General features: G+C 39.3%; 1 protein-coding gene across 4 annotated transcripts in view; it reads right to left on the bottom strand.

Moving 5' to 3' along the window:
• The window catches only part of RALYL (RALY RNA binding protein like), a 271,064-nt gene that overhangs the window by 209,940 nt on the left and 36,476 nt on the right, over nucleotides 1–24,648 (bottom strand). The window lies entirely within an intron of this gene.

Below are 24,648 nucleotides of genomic sequence, written 5' to 3'. Positions count from 1 at the left end.
AAGAAACCCTTTCTGGGACCCCACATTTAAATTCTTCCCTGGTCTCCTTGCTGGCCATAGTAGGACCAACTTGGCCAGTCAGCCCTGATGATCATTTGATGTCTACTGACTGGGTTCCCCATGACCCCTGAATTTTTGAATTTTATTGATATTGATGCTGCATTTTATGTTGTATTTTATGCTGTTTTATGCTGCTTTTAAGTCGCATTTTATCAATGTTTTATATCTGCTGTTAGCCGCCCTGAGCCCGCTTTTTAAACCGGGAAGGGTGGGGTATAAATAAAAAATTATTATTATTATTATTGTACTGTATCGGAATCCTGAAAGACCATGTATTTCAATTTCTTAACAAACAAACGAAAAAACCCTCCCCAAATTCACCTAATAAAAACATAAAATGGCATTTAGTTTAATTTTACCCAGGAATTAGTCATTCACTAACAGAATAAATAAAACTATTCAAATTTTAGATGATTCCTCAAATTTGTAGAGTGATATCAAATTTAACTTGCAAATGCTGCTAGCTCAAACTATGTCAGAGTGATCTGCCTAATTAATGTATTTACTGAGTGCATCAGTATGCATTACGTATCAAGCTCTGCAAGTTTCTTTTGAAGTGCTAAATGATGTTATGGTACAGAATTCTTTTGCCTCTTACAATCAGAACTATTTTATATCTTCAAAGGGCAAAGTCTTCAATACAAGCTTTTATATCTATAGAGCTGTTATTGATAACAAACTGTTCAGTTCAGATGGAAAATTATTACCACCAATGCCTCCCCCCAAATATACACACCATTTTAAGCATTCAGGCCATAACCTGCGCATGTTCAGCTGAAGTGTGAAAGAAACTCTAAATGCATGCAGCTGTTATGTCCATAGAGCAGTTTCACATTTCTGCAGAACACTCAGAAGCTGGGATCAGTGCTCGTGTTCCTGCTTTCACTTCCACGTGTAATGTACTCATGTTAACAGAGAATGAAATAAATGAATGCAGTTACACTTCTCTAAATAGGGACACAGCATATGCACATCTAAGTATGCTTTCATGCTGAATGTGGAACCCACATGAGCAAATGGACATTGTGGGTCCAGGTGCAAGGAATCCATGGCCAGAGGGGCCATATTGTGAGACGATATCATAAACTCACAGAACAAACATCTTGGGTTCCAACATGCCACAACTTTATTGATTACAGTTGTACAGTGGTACGTCGGGTTACAGACGCTTCAGGTTACAGACGCTTCAGGTTACAGACGCTTCAGGTTACAGACTCCGCTAACCCAGAAATATTACCTCGGGTTAAGAACTTTGCTTCAGGATGAGAACAGAAATCGTGCGGTGGCAGCGGGAGGCCCCATCAGCTAAAGTGGTACCTCAGGTTAAGAACAGTTTCAGGTTACGGATGGACCTCCAGAACGAATTAAGTTCTTAACCTGAGGTACCACTGTAAGTAGGTTTCAGTGTAGGCACTGAGTATGTATTCTGAATCAACAAAACTGACTGCTGACTGGACTGTGGTCACACCTGGCCGTAATTGCCACTCATCATTCTAAAAAAGTAAGCTGTCCAGCATAGAGAAAAACCTTCAATAAAGGAGAGTACACCACCTTCCGAAGTAGTCTGTTCTACTATCAAACAGAAAGTTCCTCCTAATGTTTAATTGGAATCTCCCTTTTTAAACAGTGGTACCTCTGGTTATGAACAGGATCTGTTCCAGAGGCCTGGCTGCATCCCAAAAACTTCGTAACTGGAGCCGCCTTTCTGCGTATGCGTGTGCAGCGAAACCCAGAAGTATACACTTCCGGGTTTGCCGTGTTCGCAAACCGAAGCTTATGTATCCAGACAGATACTTAAGCAGAGGTACGACTGTACTTTGAATCCATTGGTTTGGGTCTTACCCTCTGGGACAGCAGAAAACAAGCTTGCTCCATCTTTCATGTGACAACCGTTCAAGTAGTTGAAGACGGCATTCTGATCAATGGCATGTTCAAGAAATAGGAGACTAGATCTAGTCAACATGTGGCAAGAATGTACTTCTACATCACTTTGTTCCCCAAGCGAAGGACCACCTTTTAAATAAAACATGGAACTAAGGAAAATTCAAGTCCCACATCCAGGACGGATTCAGTATTTATTGTAGCTATTGCAATAGGCCAGAGCTCAAGTTAACGTGGTTGTTCTAGCTAAGCCACCAGCTAAGAAGAAGTCTGCCACAAGAATTAGAACAAGGGTTTTAGAGGCAAAGCACACAAAGAGTCATAAAACATCTGATTTGCATGACTGCAGTTTATTTTATGGGGCTACAACTTATTGGACTAGATATAGGATAAATAATTGCAATCTTAGATTATTATTATTTTTTGCAGGTTAACATTTTCCCTCTTGCTTCAATTATTTTGGCATGAATTATTTTAACAGAAAAACTTTATAGCGGAATCCACCTGGCCATTTTTGGAAAGAAAGTTTACTGCTTTTGTTTTCATATTACTAACTAACCCATAGAATCATAGAATCATAGAGTTGGAAGAGACCACAAGGGCCATCGAGTCCAACCCCCTGCCAAGCAGGAAACACCATCAGAGCACTCCTGACATATGGTTGTCAAGCCTCTGCTTAAAGACCTCCAAAGAAGGAGACTCCACCACACTCCTTGGCAGCAAATTCCACTGTCGAACAGCTCTTACTGTCAGGAAGTTCTTCCTAATATTTAGGTGGAATCTTCTTTCTTGTAGTTTGGAGCCATTGCTCCGTGTCCGCTTCTCTGGAGCAGCAGAAAACAACCTTTCTCCCTCCTCTATGTGACATCCTTTTATATATTTGAACATGGCTATCATATCAGCCCTTAACCTCCTCTTCTCCAGGCTAAACACGCCCAGCTCCCTTAGCCGTTCCTCATAAGGCATCGTTTCCAGGCCTTTGACCATTTTGGTTGCCCTCCTCTGGACACGTTCCAGTTTGTCAGTATCCTTCTTCAACTGTGGTGCCCAGAACTGGACACAGTACTCCAGGTGAGGTCTGACCAGAGCAGAATACAGTGGCACTATTACTTCCCTTGATCTAGATGCTATACTCCTATTGATGCAGCCCAGAATTGCATTGGCATCTTTAGCTGCCGCATCACACTGTTGGCTCATGTCAAGTTTGTGACATGTAAACTTCACTGATGAGTCTTGGGCATGCAGTGCAGTAGAGTAACTTTTAGGTGGGAGATTTCTACTGACCTACAATGGTCATACTGTATTGGCCTGAAAAAAGCCGCACTTTCCCCCCAAATTCCGACTGTGTAAAGTTTATATTCGCAACCTTAAAAAAAATGGCTTTTATGATATCGCTGCTGAAACAAACATACAGTAAAATGGAACAAAAAAAAATTTATTGCCGATTTGTGAGCTTGAGTGCCTGTGGAATTGTAGCAGTTGAATAGTGATTTGCAATTTTAGCGATTGTACGGTAACTTTTCTGGGCTAGCAAGATCAAAGGCTTAAATAATCTTGGAGTTACAATTCTACCAACTGCAGCAATTTTCAGCCTGTAACCCAATTCTAAGGGAGCGGCTTATATTCGGGTATTGTCTTTTTTTCTTTCCTCCCCTTGAATTTTAAAGGTGCAGCTTATTTGCGGGTGCAGCTTATATTCGGGCCAATACGGTATGTAGTCAGTGAAAATTGGAACTTTAACCATTGAATTAAAACAAGTAAAGGCTAAACGTTTTAATGACAATTTTTGAATGTTTCCAGAAACAGAAATAAGCTTAATAACGGTGATAAAAATACAGAAAACAAGAAAATAAATGTCTTTTTCTGTGTTTTAGATTCTTTTCTGTATCTCAGTTGAAAGAGGGCTGTAATCCTTTAATTAGGGAAGAAAAGAGAATCCATAAAGATGTATATTTCATGAATTGCTTCAAGGAAGTCACTGTGATGTGGGAAAACATGTCAATATATACTTAAAGTTAAATCTTGCTTAAAACAGATTTATGATGCCCTACTTTCAGGCTAGTCACATTCAGGACCAGTTTATCCACAGTCATAATTTAGAACCAACTGTCACACAATTTTTCGCTAAATACTGATTAGGCAAATAACAGTCCCAAACATATACTTGTGATGGCATTTTCATGTGGCATTAAATATACTCAGTCTAATCTAGAAAACATTAGATGTGTGTGACAGTGATGAAAAAGAAGTAAACAAAATTTTGCAAAAGAAATACAAGCAGTCAATAAGGGGTGCAAAAAAGAATTTGAAGAACACATTGCAAAAATTTAATTTTTAATTAAAACATTAATAGCAGGACACAAGCTAGGGCAGTGGTTGGTTCCTTGGATGACCAGGGAGTTAAAGGTATGCTAAAGAAAGAAACAGAGATTGAAGAGAACTTGAATGAGTTATTTGAATCTGTCTTCACATCAGAAGATACCGTATTTTTCGCCCTATAGGACGCACTTTTTCCCCTCCAAAAATGAAGGGGAAATGTGTGTGCGTCCTATGGGGCGAATGCAGGCCTTTGCTGAAGCCTGGAGAGCGAGAGGGGTCGGTGCACACCGACCCCTCTCGCTCTCCAGGCTTGGGGCAGATATCTGCAAGCCTGGGGAGCCTGGCGGGAGTTCCTGCCAGGCTCCCAAGGCTTGCGGACAGCAGCCTGCAGCCCGAAACCCGGGGAGCGCAGCGGAGCGCACCCTGGGCTTCGGGCAGCTCTCCGCAAGCCTTGGGAGCCCAGTGGGTGTTCTGGGGGCTGCGGTCAGGGGAAGCTCGGGCTTCCCCCGCACCTGCGGGGGAAATATTTTTTTCCCCTTTATTTGTCCCCCCCAAAACTAGGTGCGCCCTATGGGCCGGTGCACCCTATAGGGCGAAAAATACGGTATAAGGTTGGAATATGCTGTCGCTGAAGGTTGGCAGTGGTGCAGTGCCAAAGGGTCAGACGGTCTTCCTGGCAGTCTGGAGCCCTCTCCTCTGGAGGAGAAAAGTCTCTTCCGAAAGGTAGCTGCCAAAAGGATCAGAGGCCCACAGAAGCAGCAGGCCGGGAAAATAATCAAGCTTGCTGTCTACACGTTATATCGGGGATGCCATCTCCATTTTCAGCATCAGGAGATAAAAGGAGACAGAAATGTGAGAATAGAGACAAAGAAGCTATATGGAGTGTACACCTTCCCTCTGCCCGTAGGGTTTTTCACTGAACCCATTCTAAACCTTCCCTTTGCCATCATAAGGACTAGTAACTGTTCCGTGAAAGAGAACTGGGTTCTCTGTGGTTTGATAAATCCAGTTCCAGAACACTGTCCACAAATGGTGCCTTTATCACAACACAACGGTGCAGGAAACAAGTTTTTTCATTTGCCAGGGTGTTTTAGTGGAGGAGTTTGAGATGGAAGCCCAGAGTGCTGTCTTAAGGTGTATGAAGGACCAAGAGAAATGGACAGCGAGGGAGATGCTACATCCGTGCCATGTTTGTCTTCCTGCCTAACAATGTGCAAAGCTAACCCTGCAGCAAGTGCAAGCTGATTGGCTTGCTGGAAGAGAAGGTACAGCAACTTGAGACTCACCTATCCACACTTTGAGATACTGGGCAAGATGAGGAAATTCTTGCTAGACCAGAGTGGGCAGTCCTGGAAAAGTTCCCTAGAGGAACATGACACACACAAAAACACGACACTGTATCCCATCCTTTCTCCTGATAGAATCCTCTATTTTTATCCTCCCAGCATTCCAGTTGAGAAGACTGCTCTGACACTGCAACTGGCCCGAAGTCACTCACTTAGCTCAGAGAAGACTTGAATTGGTGGGGTGGTGGTCCTGAGTTCAAACAGCCTGGCTACTACAGCACCTTGGCTGTCATACCCTAATTCCCTAGTCAAAGAGTAAGTGTGCCATCTGTTAGAACCTGAAAAGGTCAAAAATATCCTTCAAATGTCAGGGTGCTTTCAAGTGTCAGATTAACAGAAAATATTTCAGCCCCTTACAAATGCAAGGGTTGGAGAATAAATGTGATAGCACCATAAGCACTTTATTTTCTCCTTCTCTTGTTCAATCTGCAGCAGGAAAACCACTGGAGGCATGTATATATACATATATTTATACCTCTTTGGAGTGTCACATGCTTCATAATCCAGTTAAAGAATATGCTTCCCGCTGCTCTTGCCTGATTGCATATGATGAATAAATGTAAATGCAGCTTTTATCTCTTAACTGATATAAATAAAATTATACAGGCAACACAAGAATGCAAAGATTTCATTCAGGCAAACATATTTATTTTTGCAATGCTAGCTAAGAATATTCATTCACTCAAAAAAAATAGATTTGAGTCTTCTGCTGTGGATTTTTATAATAAACAGTGCAATATAATAACATTTTAAGTTATATAGACAATATTCTTGGCAATGTCAATAAACAACTGCTTCCCTGAGAAGTGATCCTTGCATTGTGCTAATAAATAACAAGCACAGAAATGTGAAGCTTTATGCTAAGATTCTTTGCACAGGAGGATGGAGTCCAAACTCTGATGTTTGACATGGCTGAATTCCCTTTACTAGTATTGCATGTTTAGCTACAGACCTATGCAAATGTACCAACAACAACAACTAAATTCTCATTTTAATGCACATCAAAAATGTAACATGTTCTATGCAAAGAAACAATTCATTTCTAAATGAGACGATCCATTTAAAACTTTATTATACCTATAGGCAACTGCTCACCTTGAACACTGTGTATCTGTTACACATGATCCCTTCAGTCTTTCTAACAAGATATGCCAGCTTTAAAGCCTCAGAAGACAGAATGTGCAAGTTTCCACTGAGGAATACAGTGGTACCTCGGGTTAAGTACTTAATTCGTTCCGGAGGTCCGTTCTTAACCTGAAACTGTTCTTAACCTGAAGCACCACTTTAGCTAATGGGGCCTCCTGCTGCCGCTGCGCCGCTGGAGCACAATTTCTGTTCTCATCCTTTTTTTTTTTTTTTAATAAATATTTATTGAAAAGTTTTTTTTTATAAATTACAATACAAATAAAGAAACAAGATAACACATATCGTAACATATTTTCTTAACTTCTTTGGACTCCCTCGCATTTCCCGCTCCTGCATTCCTAATTTATAAATATCTGACCAGCAATTTATCACCTTATTTCCATTCTTGTTATCTCATTTTCCAATGTTGTACCTCTAGTTTTAGATATCATTTATTCAGACCTTAAAAGTTTAAATTTAGCCTAATAATTATCCAAAATTTGTCTTTTCTTAAATTTAACTTATCTTCATATATCACTTCACCTAGATTAATGGTGCCAGGTTATTTATAATCTAGCATCCTTCTTAACATTCATACAATTTGCAATGTTTCTGTAGTTAGGTCTTGAATTTCTTCCAGTCTTCTTCTACCGTCTCCTCTCCCAGGTCTCGTATTCTGCTGGTCATCTCAGCCAGTTCCATGTAGTCTATCAGTTGCATCTGCCATTCTTCCAGTGTGGGTAAATCTTGGGTTTTCCAGTATTTGGCAATGAGTATCCTTGCTGCTGTTGTTGCATACATAAAGAATGTTCGATCCTTCTTTAACACCCTCTGACCGACAATACCCAGAAGGAAGGCCTCTGGTTTCTTAGGAAAGGTATACTTAAATACCTTTTTCAGCTCATTATATATCATTTCCCAGAAAGCCTTCACTCTAGGGCAGGTCCACCAGAGGTGAAAGAACATTCCTTCATTTTCTTTACATTTCCAACATTTGTTATCAGACAAATGGTATATTTTTGCAAGTTTGACTGGGGTCATGTACCATCTATATATCATTTTCATAACATTTTCTTTCAAAGCATTACATGCAGTGAAGTTCAGCCCAGTGGTCCACAACCTTTCCCAGTCCTCAAACATAATATTATACCCAATGTCCTGTGCCCACTTTATCATAGCCGATTTGACCGTTTCATCTTGTGTGTTCCATTTTAACAGCAAGTTATACATTCTTGAGAGTACCTTAGTCTTAGGCTCTAACAATTCCGTTTCCAACTTCGATTTTTCCATCTGGAATCCTAACTTTTTGTCAAGTTTAAAAACTTCTTTAATCTGAGCATAATGTAGCCAATCTCGCACTTTGTCTTTCATTTTCTCCAAACTCTGCAATTTCCAATTATCTCCATCTTTTTCTAATATTTCCCAATATTTCGGCCATTCGGCCTCCATATTGAGTCTTTTCCGGGCCTTAGCTTCCAGTGGTGAAAGCCACCTCGGAGTTTTATTTTCCAATAAGTCTTTGTATTTTGTCCAGACACAATTTCTGTTCTCATCCTGAAGCAAAGCTCTTAGCCTGGGGTACTATTTCTGGGTTAGTGGAGTCTGTAACCAGAAGCGTATGTAACCTGAAGTGTATGTAACCCGAGGTACCACTGTATTCTACTATAAAAAGTAGTTTTGATGCAGAACAGACTTAGACCTGTGAGTCTGTATCATGATTTGATGGGAAAGTATGAAACAAGAGACTTGTGACCTCTTTAGTGGTCCCTACCTATAGCAATAACAAGCCATCAAAACAATAATACTGTTCTAAAGGCTACAATAAACTGAACATCTCTCAACAATGGAGATTCTTTTAAAAGAAAGAAAGAAAGAAACCCACCTCTGAAAAGATATATAGGCTATATATGTGACAGATCACATTGTGATGAACTGGCACTGGAATGCTGACGAGGAACAAAGTAATTCAGGTTTTTATCCTTTAATGCTGCCCTTAATTCTGAAAAGAAAAAGAATGGGCTTCCTTCTAGCTTTGTTCTGAAAGATACTTGCTGCACAATAATCACACAAATGATTCATGAATAAAAACAAAACCAGGGAAGTAAAAGAGCCCAAGACATTATTACATACATCCAAGATAAGTGACCTTTGAAATACCTTTCATAGCAGAAAAATGTTAACCAAGATATATAATTAACTAAAAAAAAAAAAAGAACTGATTTGGACCAACAAACCTACTATAATTGAAAATACCCAAATTAAAGATGGCACATGCCTATTACAGAAAGGTCAAGGACCTGCACTTTTCTTGGAATCAACTGCATTTCATCTGCTTACACCAGCTGTAAATTCGTCCATTGCTGTCCAAGACATTAGAGTTTATCTCGGAATATGACAAAAAATGACGATCAACCAACAAGGTATACAACTTTACCGAGCCTGCTTATCGAAATACAAACATTTCAAAAAATGTAACATTGATCAGATAAATCCTCCTAGTGAGAACAAGACCTCACTTTACAAAATCTAACTTTGATTAAGTTGGAAGTAGAGAAAATAGGGCTTCAGAATGGAAAAACTATTTCAGCCTGTACAAAAAATTGCTAAGTGTTCCTCAAAGGAATCAGCTAGATGGTTGTAATTGTGCATCCCTCTGTTGCAAGAAATTCAGATTCATCCCTTTCCAAGGATAGAAAAGAAAAAGCTCATTTGTATATCTATATATTGTTTCACAGAATTTGTGATGGCCAGATAACAGCTTTTTAGCTTGCTTGGTTCCTTTAATGATAATAAAAGAATACATGGAAGAGAAGCACTCTTCCCATGTTTCGTTGGAACATCTGAATCTGAGCCCTGACTCCAAAATGTAGGAAGTTGATACCTATCACATTCTCTAATTTTCTGCAGCTACTAACACCGATTCAAAGCGCATATACAGAACTAAAAGCCTTTAATTCTGTATTTCCATGTGATAAACAAGATAATGACTATGCTTCCTGCAACATGCATATTGTATACTAGTTATCTGAAGTTTACAAAAAACAAAATCCAGACAAATAAGCATGCAACCAACACTGGAAGCAAACAAAATGCTGCCATTTAAAACTAATGAGAATAAGGTAATGTCCAGGCAGAATTAACTACACTAAGAATTTATAAGCTTATGATCATAAGAGAAGTGCTGCACTTCACAATATTTAGAATAAATGTGTTTTCACACTCCCCTTTCAGCACAGCATGCTGCTAAAGCTAAACATAAATCATTTTTAAAAAGAGCAGCTTATACTTCATTTATCTCATAAAGTAGTTGACAAGGATATAATTCCTAGTTTTTATGCTGATACAGGAGCTGCCTGCAGGAAAATAGTACCGGATTATGGAAATTTCGTTATCAAAATTTGTTTTCAACAATGTCTTAAGATAATTCAAGCACCTCTTATTTATGGCTTATTCCAAGTAATGTTTCTGTTACTGGGCATGTTGACATTTGGTGGCTCAGATGCAATGAGAAATGATGGGTTTCTTAACATAGGAGGATTCAGTTTATGTGTTCACCTGCTCACCTTTTTTCCTCTGTGCACCAGGGGTGATTGGAAGTTTAATCTAACCATAGTTCTTCCTCATGTCTGAATTTAGGGAACTGTGGTTTGCACAAACTACGGTTAGTTAGGATAAACCAGTAATGAACAGTAGTTTCCAATCCTGGTTTGAAACAAACCATAGTTGGTTGAATTTGAATGTCAAGGGAACTGGAACCGATTGAAGCTTCCAATTTCTTCCCATGGCACACAAAAGGAAGGGGGTGATCAGCAGCACAATGAACTGACCCAGCAATAAGTTGCAAGCCAGTGTGATCATTTAATGTGACCATTTACTGTGGTCAGAAAACCAGACACCAGGAATTACTCTGTTTGTGGCATATTGAACCAGCTGTAGTTTCCGGACACTTCTTGAGGGCAGTGTGTTGAAATTATCTAACCTGAATGTAATTAAAGTATGTTCAACAGTGGCCTGATCACATAACAGCAAGGGAGCTAGACACTCCAGAGCTGAAGATGGAGCTGTGAACCCACCAAGAGTCTACAGGAGATTGAAAGAATTGTATCCTTGCTGCCTGCTCCTCTTCTTTCTGGTTATCCTCTGGGCCACTGTTTAGAGCTGGATAGTCTTCCTCCTCCTGACTAGACTCTTGCTGCCAAGGAGACCACTGATGATAGAGCATTCTGGCAATCCTATGGTGACTCAAGACTTACTCCTTCAGGCTGCTGCTGCTGCCTCCACTCCAGCCAGCAAAGCAGAAGAATCAGGGATCAAAGCAGGGGTCTGGATGTTATTGAGGGACCCAGGCAAGGCATCCACGAGTGAAGACAGATTTCTGGCCCTGCCCTCTTCCATTGCCAACCCAAAGCCATGCAAAGAACTGAAGTTCCATGAGTTGTAAATCAGCTATGTTACTGTATAAGGTCTTTCATCTGCTGATATTAAGATGGCAAGAACGGGCTTGGTATTATCAGGTGCTATGAACTTGGAGGAGGAGGAATGTGACCCAGGTAGGAGGCCAGGCTTGTTATTGTAATACTAAATGTCTGAAACAACCCACACATGTTGGAACTTGTTATATTAGATCTCAAATAAATATTCATATTTAAGCAGTAAGTGAGTAGACTTATTGATTATTATGTTTTGGTATAATTTTCATTATTATGAATAATAAATAATAATATTTTTTATTGTATATTTACCACGGAAGGAAGAAAGAAGGCTTGAGTTGTTCTAAATTAAGAGGTTACTCCAGCTGTAAATTTAAACAATGGAAATTTCCAGATGGCAGAAGCCAATTTCCAATACATTCTAATTGGTTTAATTGGCTTCCTTGTTTACTAATTGATAGGGGTGATGTAGTTCATATAAATTAACCTCAATTACAGCTGTGATTAAGCGTGGCTAAGCAGCCAAAGTAAAATTTTAAAGAAGGAGAAGGGGGAATGTTTCATTATTTGACATTCTAGTCCAGGCTGTCACTGGCACTTTAGCAAGACGTTCTAATTTCATTTCACTCACAGACAATGACACTGGTGACTGTTTAGCTACTGGAATGATATTATATATAGCATGTCTTTTTGTTACTGGAACATATTATAGGATTCATAAGTGACAAAAAAGAATAAAAAAAACTGACAAAACCTTTACTCACTAGGTTTCCATTTTAAAACTGGAAATAATTTTGAACAGTTCAGAATAGCCCAACAAGGTCACAGATATCTGGAAGATATTTCTTTTAAAAATAATTTCATATCCTTAGAGACTGCAAACACTGACTATATAATATAATTATCTCATCCTACGTTATACAGAAAGCACTGCCCTCACTTCCAGTTGACTTCACTTTTCCACACTTATATCATACAACTAAATTTGATCAGGTATATAATGTTTCCCATGTGCTACCTAGCTGGCTGTGATAATCTATAACTTGAGTGGCCATCCTATGAAAAAGATGAAAGCAATAATTAGGGAGAAAATATAGAGGGAGCAGCTCTGAACAGGATCACAACTAGCAATGTGGATCATTGTCAAAGAGCAAACCGAATGAGAAAAACAGCTTAATCCTGGTTGCTAATTCTGCCAGTGTCAGAAAATTGTATGTATTAATGAATGAATGATGGGAATGAGTATAGTTAACCATATACATTACATATGGGATGTCCCAGCTGCACATTGCAGCTCAACTGCTATGAGAGGCTATAGCCAAGCCTCTATCTATCATCTACACTATGCACCTGCATATGAAACATGCAGAAAATACTAGCCTACTTTACATTTTGGAAAAATTACAAGAGTAGTGCTTTGGACACTGAAAAAATGCATAAATAATTATTAATTTACATTTTCTAAACTCTATCTTGTCTAACTCAATGGGGGCGGGGGTAGTCAGAGTCTGGATTTCTGGCAATTATATGGTAAAATGATCAATAGTGCATATTCTTTTTCAGAAAAGAATGGTCTTCTGCTACCAGCCTACCAGCCCAGTAGCAAACTGCATTTCTACCTGTATCACTGCGCTACATTTATATTGTGCTATATTACAATAGCAGCTGTGTGCATAGGTCCAGTCTTAAATGCTTACCACAGATATCCTATACCCAAATTACGCTGGAAACAGAGATGGTGCTGTTCCAGAGTGGAATGACTGCCAAATCCAGTAAGAGCTAGGAGGGGACGTGTGGGGGAAATCAAATAGCATGGAAAGTACAACTGTGCACAAATAGTATGGCATGCTTAGCAGCACCTAACTGATGCAAGAGCAAGTCAACCTTTGGAAGACAAGATAGAGGCATGTTGTCTTGTTAGCTGGCCATGAGCACAACTATTCAAGTCGAGGGGAGAGAAAGTCCTTGCTCCCAGTCTGGATCTGACATACAGGTCCACTGCTAAAGGCTGTGTGGCTGTAGATAAAGGGGAAAGTGTTCTCCTCCCCTGTGCTGCACATGCCACACACAAGAGGTGCCCTTGCTACCATAATTCATGCCTGGTAATCTCCAGTTTTGATTAATACACATTACACAGGGCCTTTTCCGGATCTTCTACAGTACCAGTGCAGAATATAACTGGCAGAATTCTGACAGGCACAACAGCAAGAATCGGGTAATGCCTGTGTTTTAAGGATCAGTGGTAGTGAGGGTCCAAGCAAACAAACTGAGGCCAAGCTGAAGAGATTGTCCATGCGCTAAGCAACAGACGCAGCAGAAGCTTTTGGCACCAGTTGCGAACATATCTCTTCGCTCAGGCTTTTATAGGTCTTTTGATTTAGCTATGCTAGCTGCATATCTGTTGCCAATTTGCTGCTCCGTGAACTAGTGAATTGGATTTTAATTGAGGTTTTTGTTATTATGTTCTAATGTTTATACTGTTTTGAAACCTGCCCTGGGATCATGACCTGATGAAGGGCGCAAAAGATATCAAAATAAGCAAACTCATTTTCAGCTCTTCTGCCAGCATATCGGGGGTGTTCTGCAAACTGTAACTTAACCCTGCATGGTGCTAAAACACTAGAAAGTTATAGGTCTGGGGAAAACATCTCTTTTCTGTGGTACCAGTTTCTGTTCAAAATCTCTTGTCAGAAGTACCTGTCAACGAGAAATTACTGTATATGGTTTTGTATCTGGGGGTTGAATATTTGCTTCAGATGGTTAAGAGATTGTGATGCAATAAATGTGAGAGTAGCTTGTTCGACAATTCTATATATATTAGTGTCAGTTACTTTTAGGTAAATATATTTGATACCCAATCCAAGCACAGTTACATTCTACTGAAACAAGGGGAACCATTTCTAGGTATATGGGCATAGGTTATGGCGCTACTATTCAGTTTTAAGCCTTGGAAGAACTCTTTACACTTCCATTTCCATTAATTTATTGCTGCCTTTTTTCATTAGATCTGTACATAAGGAACATGTTGCAACCTGAAACTATCTTGCTCCTATCGCAATAAGTATTTGTCATATGACTAATCCTACAAATGGAGAAGCAATGTACTGAAAATTATGTTATCGGTAGACATGTAATACACCCAATACACGCCATCAGCCGTAATTATTTCATGCAGCTTGTGAGAAGGCTTTTCAATGGCTTCCTTGCTATAATGTCATGGTTATGTGTTTCTCTGTCCCCTAGAGTGCTATATTTTGATTTAGACTTCGAACTCTGCTTGTGTTGGCCATTGTTTGTCTTGTACCACACTGTTCCTTTATGAAATTTCCATCAGATACTTGCTTTGAAAAATACTTTTATTTCTTGCTATGCATGTTATGACACCCACTACTCAGAGGGCCTGGAGCAGGTAGCAATTACTAACAAATATACAATATTCAGTTAAAACAAATGCCAAATCTGAAAGAGAAGCAGACTGCAACTCTGTGTATACTTAGACGGGACTAAGTCCCACTGAACACAATAATAGGTCACTTCTGAGTAAACATGCATAAAACTGCACTGTTACTTAGAAGCAAGCTGACTGAAGTACCATTTACTGCCAAACATGCCAATTTAGGACTGGAAATAAATATTTACTTTTATTTACACAATAAAATTGTGGTTGAAGTTTAGAGTATCAGAGATGCTTACTAGGAGGTAGAGGGCAAGGGACAAGAATATGACTGCAACCAGTAGAGAGTGCCTTGCCCCTTGTCCTCTACCTCTTGTAAACAGCCATGACTGTACAGCTTACAGACCTCAACTACAATTTTTTTTCTGTGTTATGTTTCTATTCAGAGTAGTGTTTCTTAACCAGGGAGACCTAGAAAGATCTCCAGGCACAGAGGCTGGTCTCCCCCCGAAAAAAGTAAAATATAAGTAGAATATAACTTACAAAATCTATTTGAAAATTCAAATAAAATAATTAGGGAAGGCAGGTTTGAAGGGCTGTGGGAGGTTCTTATCTTAACGAAAAGGGTGCATGTGTTAAAAAGGGATTGAGAAACAGGAAAGAGGAATGGTTAACTGACATCAGTCAAACTGAGATTTTTTTATCTTTTATTTTTGCGTACTATGCATTCATTTTGTAATATATTCAGATACAGTAGTCCTCTTTCTAAAATACTGGGAATTTGGTATTCCCCAATCTCCAATATGGTTTGTTTGTTTGTTTGTTTGTTTGTTTGTTTAAAAAAAAGATTACAGAAAAAAGGTCCAGAAAACTTTGAAAAGCCTTTGAAAGCATTGGCAATCTCTCTTGCACCATGAATCTATAATTACAGAAGAACCCAAATATTAGCATTCTGTCTTTGTCAAAATAAAGCTATGATGCAGTAATTAATGTTTTAAATACTTGCATTCCCAGTTTGAGAGGCCTCTTCTAGATTTGTAGTGGTACCTGCTAGAAATATATTTGTTTTTGCCTAATTAATGTTTGCAACATATGGGAATTTCTAAGCTCAAAGTTGTGAAAGTGGTAACACAGGCAAAAATGATGAATTATTTAATGACAATAATTACAAGCTGTCATTAGGGTTCTAATTATTTGAACCAATGTAAGATCAATCCAAGTAAAGTTCATACCAATTAAAAATAGTATATGTTAGACTGAAAAAGAAAATATTTTATTTATTTATTTAATCTTTCCATGAAAGCACATTTGAATTTCCTGGGGGTATCCCACACGCTCTACTAAACCTGCTTGACATTACTGAGATTGCTGCATCACCTGTCTGCATATTATGCCTCAGACTCCAGATTACCACCTTTACCTCCAAACAGAAGCTGTTTAGGTTACATGCCTGAAATTTTCAACTTGAATTCTCCTGTCACTGCATCTGCAATTGAAACAAATCAACAGATGCATGTCGCTGTACTTATTTACAATTTGTTCTTCCTTTTAAACCAATAACAAAGATTTTTTAAACTAAACTTTTCACCAGTTGTCCTGTAAGGTTCATTTAACTGGTGTGTGATTTTGGCTTTTAGTTCACCTTTAATATCAAATTAAAAGGTTCTGTTATTTTTACATCCTTTTTACTGTTCTACAATTTTTGTATCAGGGTCATTCCTAATTCAAGAAGTCTAAGAAATGGGTCTTCTCTTCCAAAAGTAAGTGTATCCATTAAAAAGTACTCTGAAAAAATATATCACACACTCATCAAAAGGAGTAAGAACTGTCAATTTGATGAAGTACAACTCACATCTCATTAGAGCTGAGCACAGACGCAATATTCCACATAAAAAATGACTGCTAAAATATTCACAATTACCAGCTGTTCAGAATCCATTTTATATAGATAAAAAACATGTCAAATTTAATTTATCAGATTTTTTTTTTGCTGTCATATTTCTCTTTCCTTCAATGTGCTGAAAAATTATGATACACCCTTTAGTGGTATTCAAGGGAAATACCGAAGAGGCAAAAAGAATAACACAAATCTGTTGTGTATGAAGGTATAATAGCTACATGGATGAATAACCATTCTGAAATCAGGAAACCCAATCCATTTCGGTGTAGTTTCTGTGCCTCTAGGGAAACAAGGATGTATACCCTCATCCAATGAAATATTACTTACTTAATTTTAAGCAGAAAGTAATCACACACATTCAATCAGAAAGCATGTATTTATACTATGCCCTGAAATTGTAAGGAATAAGCACTTTCTTACACCCCAGTTCTAGTGAGCACCACCACCTGTAGCAATATAAACAAATAATCTTCCATCTAGAAAGTATAGTAGCATTTCCTGCGAGCAGAAACAATGCAATGCAATTAGTTCTCCTATCACCCCAAGAGAAGCTGGTGAAATAATCATTTTGAAATGGCATCTTAAAACTAATCCTAATCCCTGGCTAGCAGAGGTGAAGTTCTGCTGCTCGTGGTGGCAAGTATGGAAGGTGGATGGCAGGGGGAAATGCTTGCCCCACAAGTTCCCTGGCTGCTACATCAAAGAGTCAGATTAGGGCCAGCCTAAATTATCAAGTCCATTCTTAAGGAAATTAGCCCTGAGTGCTCACTGGAAGGACAGATCCTGAAGCTGAGGCTCCAATACATGAGTTTGACCAAACTGCGGGAGGCAGTGGAAGACAGAAGTGCCTGGCGTGCTCTGGTCCATGGGGTCATGAAGAGTCGGACACGACTAAACAACAACAAATTATCAAGAGGCTGCCTTGTGGGATATAGTCAGGAGAAGAAAAGGCTAAGGAGTAAACCCTTCACAAATTTGGAATAGACTCCTTAAGACAAGTTTTTTATCTAGTAGGTGGTTCTCCTGCCCAGCTAAGTGGTGTTCAACCACTTCTGCATGGGACTGCACTTTCCCTGAAGGAGTATGTTTGTAGTTTAGGCAGTTTTCCTAGATACATCACTGTCACATGAAACCAGGTGTCCTCATTGGTGCAGAAAGTCTTTTGCCAACTCCAGTTTTTGGATCAGCTGCACACCTATCTAGGTAGGAACAGCCCAGCTTTGGAAGTCCGTGAACTTCCAGTTCTGTTACTGCAATGCACTATATGTAGAGCTGTATGTAAAGACAGTCCAGAAACTGCAGCTAGTGTAGAATGCAGCACCCAGACTCTTAGCAGGAGCCATACAGCCCAACCATATTGGTACTGACCCAGCTGCACTGGCTACCAATAGGTTTTCAATACTCCGGTTTTAGCTTCTAAAGCCTTATAAAGCCGAAGACCCCAAGACCCTGTGCAGCTCTTCTTCCAACATGAGCCCACATGGACTCTGAGATATCTGAGGCAGAGAAAAAATTGGTGTTTGGCAACAAGAGAGTAGGCGTTTTCAGCTACCTGTCTCTATAATGCTTTCACCCAGCTAAGCCTGCCTAGCACTGTTACTAAAATATTTTTGCCACCAGGCAAATACTTTCCTCTTCTTTCAGGCATTGGACAGTTAATATTTTTAAGTTCTGTTGGGCATTTGCATTGTTTTGCTTGCACTGGTTATAATATATACATATTTTCTTGAGAGACTGTGTGTGTGTGTGTGTGTGTTTAGGTAGAAGGCATCCAAAAAATAAATCAGAAAACAATGACTTTTCTGTAATGAGTGCTGAATCATGAAAGCTGTTGGGATATACATTTTATTTTATTTTCATACCAATTGCAGGAATATTGCAAAGTTATATTAATTGTGTTATTATACATTTAATTATTTCAGCACTGCAAAGATATATTCAACAAAATTAGTAATGGGATGACTCACACTTGCTAATGACAATTCTCACTTTAACTGCATAATAGAATCAGAATAAAATGTGGCATAAAAATACATTCTGCACACCATTATTGTTAAGTGCTACCAACTGATTATCAAGACAATGCTAGATAAATGACTAATGCATCAGTGCAGAAATTCAATATATAGATTTTTTATACAAAAACACACACCTTTAAACTGAGAAGGCAGGTTATTAAGCAGTTTGTGATATTTACAACATTTCAACCTATGCACATTTCATTGCAGGAAGAATTTTAATATACATTTTATTCTTCTGAAAACACTGTTCAAGATTACATTGTGATTTTAAGTGGGGATTTTAAGTGGGGCAGAGTGAGTTAGGTCTTGCCAGATTTCTGATGGCAGTCTTGCTCCCAAACCTGCAACACATTAACAACTAGACACGGGGGAATGATTAATGGACTTCAATGTCTGTACACTAATGCGCAAAGCATGGGAAATAAACAAGATGAGCTTGAGCTCTTGGTACAGCAAACTAAATATGACATAATAGGCATCACTGAAACCTGGGATAAGTCCCACGACTGGAATGTAATAATGGAGGGATACAATCTATTTCAGAGAAACAGACCAGACAAGAAAGGAGGAGGAGTGGTGTTATATGTCAGGGATGTGTATACCTGTGAAGAGATCCAAGATTTAGAAGCTCAAAGCCAAAGTGAGAGCATTTGGGTCAAAATTAAGGGAGAGAAGAATAACAGGGACCTCATTGTGGGAGTTTACTATAGATCCCCAAGCCAAACGGAGGACATAGATGATGCCTTCCTGGAACAGATGGCCAAGCATGCAAAAGGAAGGGAGATAGTAGTAATGGGGGACTTCAATTACCCGGATATTTGCTGGATGTCAAACTCAGCCAAGAGCATAAGGTCAAACAGATTCCTCACTGGCCTTGCTGACAACTTCATTGTCCAGAAAGTGGGAGAAGCAACAAGAGGAACAGCCATTTTAGATCTGGTCCTAACCAATGTTGATGACCTGGTTAGTGGGGTAGAAGTGGAAGGATCATTAGGCGTGAGTGATCATGCTCTTCTGAAGTTTACTATACAGCGGAAAGGAGCAGCCAAGCATACTAGGACTCAATTTCTTGACTTTAAGAAAGCCGACTTCATAAAACTTAGGGAAGTGCTAAGTGAGATCCCATGGACAGTAATACTAAAAGGAAAGGGAGTTCATGATGGCTGGGAGTTTGTTAAGAGGGAGATAGTAAAAGCACAACTTCAGGCAATACCAATGAGACGGAAACATGGAAGGTGCCTAAAGAAGCCAGGGTGGCTATCTAAAGAACTTTTAACTGAGTTAAGATTAAAAAAGGATGTGTACAAAAAATGGAAAAGGGGGGAAACCACCAAAGAGGAATTCAAACAAATAGCCAGCACATGTAGACACAAAGTCAGAAAAGCTAAAGCACAGAATGAACTCAGGCTTGCTAGAGAGGTTAAAAGCAACAAAAAAAGCTTTTATGGGTATGTTCGTAGCAAAAGGAAGAACAAAGAAACAGTGGGGTCACTCAGAGGAGAAGATGGTGAAATGCAAACAGGGGACACAGAAAGGGCTGAACTCCTCAATGCCTTCTTTGCCTCAGTCTTCTCCAATAAAGAAAACAATGCCCGACCTGAAGAATTTGGAGCAAATGATTCAGCAGAGGAAACACAGCCCAGAATAACTAAGGAGATAGTACAAGAATACTTGGATAGTTTAGATGTATTCAAGTCTCCAGGGCCAGATGAACTGCATCCAAGAGTATTAAAAGAACTGGCAGATGTGATCTCAGAACCACTGGCAGTCATCTTTGAGAATTCCTGGAGAACAGGCAAAGTCCCGGCAGACTGGAGGAGGGCAAATGTTGTCCCTATTTTCAAAAGGGGGAAAAGAGAGGACCCAAATAATTACCGCCCAGTCAGTCTGACATCAATACCAGGGAAGATTCTGGAGCAGATCATTAAGCAAACAGTCTGTGAGCACCTAGAAAGGAATGCTGTGATCACCAGCATGGATTTCTGAAAAATAAGTCATGTCAGACTAACCTGATCTCGTTTTTTGACAGAATTACAAGCCTGGTAGATGAAGGGAACGCAGTGGATGTAGCCTACCTTGATTTCAGCAAGGCATTTGATAAGGTGCCCCATGATATTCTTGTAAAGAAGCTGGTAAAATGCGGTCTTGACTATTCTACCACTCAGTGGATTTGTAACTGGCTGACTGACCGAACCCAAAGGGTGCTCATCAATGGTTCCTCTTCATCCTGGAGAAGAGTGACTAGTGGGGTGCCACAGGGTTCTGTCTTGGGCCCAGTCTTATTCAACATCTTTATCAATGACTTGGATGATGGACTCAAGGGCACCCTGATCAAATTTGCAGATGACACCAAACTGGGAAGGGTGGCTAACACCCCAGAGGACAGGATCACACTTCAAAACGACCTTGACAGATTAGAGAACTGGGCCAAAACAAACAAGATGAATTTTAACAGGGAGAAATGTAAAGTATTGCACTTGGGCAAAAAAAATGAGAGGCACAAATACAAGATGGGTGACACCTGGCTTGAGAGCAGTACATGTGAAAAGGATCTAGGAGTCTTGGTTGACCACAAACTTGACATGAGCCAACAGTGTGACACGGCAGCTAAAAAAGCCAATGCAATTCTGGGCTGCATCAATAGGAGTATTGCATCTAGATCAAGGGAAGTAATAGTGCCACTGTATTCTGCTCTGGTCAGACCTCACCTGGAGTACTGTGTCCAGTTCTGGGCACCACAATTCAAGAAGGACACTGACAAACTGGAACGTGTCCAGAGGAGGGCAACCAAAATGGTCAAAGGCCTGGAAACGATGCCTTATGAGGAACGGCTAAGGGAGCTGGGCATGTTTAGCCTGGAGGAGAGGAGGTTAAGGGGTGATATGATAGTCATGTTCAAATATATAAAAGGATGTCACATAGAGGAGGGAGAAAGGTTGTTTTCTGCTGCTCCAGAGAAGCGGACACGGAGCAATGGTTCCAAACTACAAGAAAAAGGATTCCACCTAAACATTAGGAAGAACTTCCTGACAGTAAGAGCTGTTCGACAGTGGAATTTGCTGCCAAGGAGTGTGGTGGAGTCTCCTTCTTTGGAGGTCTTTAAGCAGAGGCTTGACAACCATATGTCAGGAGTGCTCTGATGGTGTTTCCTGCTTGGCAGGGACTTGGACTCGATGGCCCTTGTGGTCTCTTCCAACTCTATGATTCTATGATTCTATGATTCTAACTTGTGGTGAACCAGGTCAGACCCAATTCTAAATGAACAATTCGCTGAAGCAACATGCTTTTTTTCCTCATCTTTTAGCATGCCCTGCTGCAGCTAAAACTTCTAGATTTGTTAATCCAGAGTTTCCTGTGACACCTGAATCAGAAAACTGTAGTTAAAGTGGTGCCTACAAACAAATCAGATCCTAGTTTGCAACACTGATTTTAATGCACTGCTTAAACTACTGTTTCCCAGTACAGGTGTCATATGAAGCAGTCATTTAAGTAATCAGAAAATCTAATCTTAATTATGCAATCAAACTTTTCTCCAAAAACTAATTCTCTTTCATAGACCCTTATGTTAAGGACAAATCAGCTTATGTAGTTTTCAAAGCATTTAGGCCAAAGCAGATTGACATTCATTAGCTTAGGTCAAAGGAGATGTACAACCTTGCTAATGTTTTAAAAGTTCTATAGATTTCAAAGGAGAAGTTAGGAATGGGTTCAAATTTTTAAGCTAAATTAATGGAACATTAAAAAGCACTTTACTTTGGCTGGATTGTGCCCTTTCATATTAAGGTGCTTTTAAAAAAAGTCTTAGGCAGAAGTGGCTATACTAGCACCACAGAACAGAATAGCCCATTTTATTCCCACGTATTCAAGCTTAAAAGATCAAAACTCCTACAAACTACAGAATCTAGAAAGAGATAAAACTTTAATAATATGGAGACATGATATTTCAAGTACGTATTTGCGATGAATAACCTTTCCTATACCTACAATTATCTTCCTCTAAACTGATTGTTGTTGACACATGTAATTAATGCTTGCAAAAGGACAAACCAGGAATTAAGGCAGACAGCAATTATATCAAGTGTAATGTCTGCAGATTTGGCATAATGAATGCTCATTGTGTTTTAAGCACTGCGTAACAGCTATATGAAGAGGACTTGAGAAGCTGCTTTAGAAGGAAAAAAAGTAAGAGTATTGGGGGGGGGGAATCAGTGCAAATACTGACAAGGTTTGCACTCCTCTTCTATATCCAATCCAGAGAGATAAAGCCACGTTCTTAATAACATAGCTAAAGCATCCCTATGTATTTTGCTAAGTTTAGCATTTTATTATTGCAATTTTAGTTGGTAGACAAGGATAAAAACTGACTTAACATAATGAATTGAAAGATACACATGATGGGTCCCTCGATTGTGACAGTGGAGTTAAAGTAGAATATAGAAGGTTAGATTTATATCATTATAATAAATTATTCAGGCTAATGTGCAGTTGTGCAAGGCAATTATGTGTTACAATTATTATTTTTCATCCATTTTTGTCCATTGTAGTTCTTCAACTTTCTTCACCAATACTGTGAATGGGTTCTATTTTTCAAATGATTGTTACTATTATTTTGAAAATTTGGGGAAAAGAAGAAGACATGGAGTCAAAATTTGTAACCTGGAAATGTATTCTAAATTTCCACACCAGCTGTCTGGAGCAACCTCATAGCAGTGCCTACCCATTTGTTAGAAGTTTGTTCCATTCTGAAGGCAACCACAGTTTGTGAGGTTTGGACAAGGGAACAAGCAATGGTTAATCACAACAGAAGCAAATAATTCTTGTTCCTGTCATGACAGACCATGGTTTACCATAGCATCCAAATTCAGCCCATGTGGGTTGAGTGGTGACTTACAAAGCAGATGTTTCTGTTCATGACAACTTCAAGATTGCCCACTTACATAAGCATAATCCACCATAAACAATATTGCTGTGCACATCAGCAATAAAATGTTTTGTGGCAGAGATACAAGTTCATGAAATATTTACTAAGCATTTGTTTGCCTGGCCGTTGAAACACTGCAAATAATTCTTTGTGCTAAACTTGAAGTGGCTTGCATATTACTTCAAATGTCTGCTTTTTATATGGTTTTGGGTTCCCCCACTGGGACTTCCAACATTTACTGAAGCCAACTAAAACCCAATGTAAATTCAGTGACGTTCAGAATTTAAACTACTGCTACAAAATAACAACACCTGCATTTAAGCCGATATACTGGGCTGCTAGTCCCTAACATCACTGCAATAGATAAAAGGCATTGTTTTTTCCCCTAATATTCATTTAATAGTGGCAAGAAGGTACTCAAGAGCTTGTCCACATCTTGGTTGTTGTTTTGAGCATGTTTTCCTTCTATGACCGCAATGTTTGTTTTATGAAGCTTGGTAGCATGAAGCTCATTGCTCAAATATATTGTTGTTGTTTAGTCGTTTAGTCATGTCTGACTCTTCGTGACCCCATGGACCAGAGCACACCAGGCACTTCTGTCTTCCACTGTCTCCCGCAGTTTGGTCAGACTCATGTTTGTAGCTTCAAGAACACTGTCCAACCATCTCGTCCCCAACATCAGAGTCTTTTCCAGGGTCTTTTCCTTTTTCAAATATATACGAGTTGCTAAATTAATCCTTTGAAATTGGCAGACTTTGCAGCTCTTGTAACTATTGTAAAAGTATCTTGGTTTATTATGCAAACACCCCTTGGTGCCAAGGGTGCCAATGAAATCCTTTTCATAATGAAAATGCATTGTAAACCAGGGAAAAAAAATGACTACAATAAATCATTTTGGATACCATGTTTTGTTATGGTCCCAACTCATTACACTCAAAGAATCAGTGTTAAGCTCTACCATTTTATTTTTTGTTGTAGCGGTCTCGTAATTGCAAAGCCATGTACAATGATCGGTTTGGTACAGTGAAACAACTTCAAATTAGAAATTGACGATTTACGTCTGATATATAATAGGATTCTAGGTAACAATATTGCAACACAGTGATCTGGTTAGTCGTGTTGTTGCTCGTGCTAGCAATTATTTGATGCTAAAACGTGGATGGCGCTGTGGGTAAAACCTCAGCGCCTAGGACTTGCCGATTGTATGGTCGGCGGTTCGAATCCCCGCGGCAGGGTGAGCTCCCGTCCTTC

This window comes from Podarcis cretensis, assembly GCF_951804945.1.
Source record: "Podarcis cretensis genome assembly, chromosome: 7".
NCBI classification, from domain to species: Eukaryota; Metazoa; Chordata; class Lepidosauria; order Squamata; family Lacertidae; genus Podarcis; species Podarcis cretensis.
The sequence above is the reverse complement of the archived record's forward strand: the minus strand, read 5'-3'. Positions and strand labels throughout refer to the sequence as shown.